We start from the raw sequence: 2372 nt of genomic DNA, 5'->3' as shown, positions 1-2372 counted from the left end.
CGTTTTGTTGAACATCAGAAGATCAGATTCAATATCCATGGCATCTTAACCAACTCTTCCTCAGCTGTACGTCCCCATCTTTCTAAGCGTCTGCCATGCCAGAGTCAACATTTGCTAGTTAACCATACTTAGTGGTTTAACCAGTAGCCTCCTTAATTTTTGCTGACATAGAGTCAGCTTAGGCTATTTCATTACCTTCATAGGTTATTTCACTTTGAAACATTCTAATTTTCTTATCCGTAAAGTTGGGATGAGAAATAATACTTATATATGATGTGTTTTGATAATGCCCCAGATAAAAGCATCTGTAAAGTCCTACACTGTGTTATTAGGGCTGTTAGTGCTGTTATTATGATTGCCAATATTGTTGTCATCAATGCTAATATGATGCTTTAAGAACCTGTATATTGTTTTCCTTGCTGTAGTATGTATTTTATAACAATCTCAAAGGTGCAGGAGGCTCTAGATGTCATCTGGTCCAGCTTCCCACTCACTGGAGGATCACCCTCTCCTGTGGTTGTCCAGCCTCTGTTCAGATACGGTGACAGAAGTAGAAAACTTGATGCTTTGTGGGGCAGCCTATTCCTTGTTAAAACTTTTTTAACTGTTGAGAAATTTTTATCACAATGAGCTGAAATCCACCTCTCAGTAATTACCACATACTGCTCTTATTACTGTCCTTCGTGGCCACAGACGTCTCTAGTCTCTTTTCTGTAAGACTGTTTAACTTGAAAACATTTTTTTCATGTTTCCCAGCTAAATACACTCAGTTCTCTCAATTTTTGAAGGCCTGGTAAATTTTAAACTAATCAACTCAACTTCACCTCATCTAACAATTTAAAGTAAATTCTAAAAAAATAAAATAAAATGAAATAAAGTCAATTCTAGCATATAATATAAAGTGGTCAGATATAAATAAGAGAATGAATTGTGGCTATAGGAAATTAAAATACAACTAGAACTTTAAGAATGAGAACAAAAGAACAGGAATATGCATGATCCTGTAGCTTCAACTTGTTTGACTCTGAAGTAAAATCAAAAGTGGATATGATATTGAAGTTATCAGCAACAGGAAACATTTTTCTGTCATCATCTGAAACGCCTTTTCCCGCTTGTGGGCCTTCATCGAAGGCGGCCATTATCCATGTACACTGACGGTAGACTGGTCAGCATGCCCATGGAAAATGCGATAACAGGCTGCATTTGCCATCCGCGAAACTGGATCCACAATGCACTTTTGTTGTCAGCTTCTGAAGAAATGTGGCACCCAAAAATAAAAACAGGTTTTTACAATTACTCTGATTATAGTTTGGGGAAATTACACCCTCCCTTGGTTCAGACACTGTGTTTTTATCATGACAGTTTAAGTAAGATTGATTTAACTTATTTTGCAAGTATGTCACTTTGTTAGCCAAAGGAAGTTCATGTTCAAAAACTGAATTTTTTTATTTGATTATTTTGTTTTTATGAATTGGTATTAAGCCAGGTTTCCCAAATCTTAACGACATCATTTTTTTAGGCATAAATGTTTATACTGCCTCAGAACACAAGCAGTTTCATCATCATCTGTTTCTTTCATTTCTTTAACACATCCTATTAGGTTTTGAAGTTTTAGTCTACATCTTACATGAGATTCACTATTCTTCCTAGATTTTTGTGTTGTCGGCTTATTACCTTCTTTGTTTTCAGCTGAATCATTGAGGAAGATGTTGAAGTAGGCTGGATTCCTGATGTTCAGCTCCAGCTGTGGCCAAAGTTAACCTGAATGGCAGCATTAAAACTGTTTAGAAAGCCAAGAAGAGACCATGTGTGAGAGCAACATGGTATCATAAAAAGCATGGCCTTTAGACCTGGGCAGTCCTAGGTTCAAACCCTGACTTTACCATTTACTCTTTGTGTGTGGTCCTGAGCTGTTACTAACCTCTCTAAACCTCAGTGTCCTCATCTGTATGTATCAGGGGACCCTAGCAGATCCCTAACCCGATAGCTGTTAACAAGGTTAGTAGGTTGCCAACCAGCCCCTTGTGGGGATTTATTCCTATGTTTTTTTGGCAGGAGGGGGGAGCAATGTTTTGTAATCTGAGAGAAAGAGTAGTAGAATTGCTGGTGTTCAGAAGCAACCTGATAGGATAGAAAAAGCACTGGACAGAGAATCATGAAACTCTTCTTAACAAGTAGCCGTGTGGTTGTGGGCTGGTCAGTTCACTTCTTCTAACCTCTCTTTCCTAATTCATAAATGAAAAGAGTGGACCACATGCTTGTGAGTGCTAAAGATTTGAAGTTCAGGGTCTGTTCCCAGTTGTTATTTAATTCCAAACTACGTGCCAAGAACTAAGTGCTTTAATGCAGATTATTTTTACTTAACTTTCCCA

At 37.6% G+C, this 2372-nt stretch overlaps 1 long non-coding RNA gene across 5 annotated transcripts in view; it reads left to right on the top strand.

Annotated features, from left to right (window-relative positions):
* LOC105299161 overlaps positions 1-2372 on the top strand; it is a 70537-nt gene that overhangs the window by 5645 nt on the left and 62520 nt on the right. The gene's annotated exons all lie outside the window — the stretch shown is intronic.

This window comes from Pteropus vampyrus, unplaced genomic scaffold (genome assembly GCF_000151845.1).
Source record: "Pteropus vampyrus isolate Shadow unplaced genomic scaffold, Pvam_2.0 Scaffold174, whole genome shotgun sequence".
Taxonomy (NCBI): domain Eukaryota; kingdom Metazoa; phylum Chordata; class Mammalia; order Chiroptera; family Pteropodidae; genus Pteropus; species Pteropus vampyrus.
The sequence above is the reverse complement of the archived record's forward strand: the minus strand, read 5'-3'. Positions and strand labels throughout refer to the sequence as shown.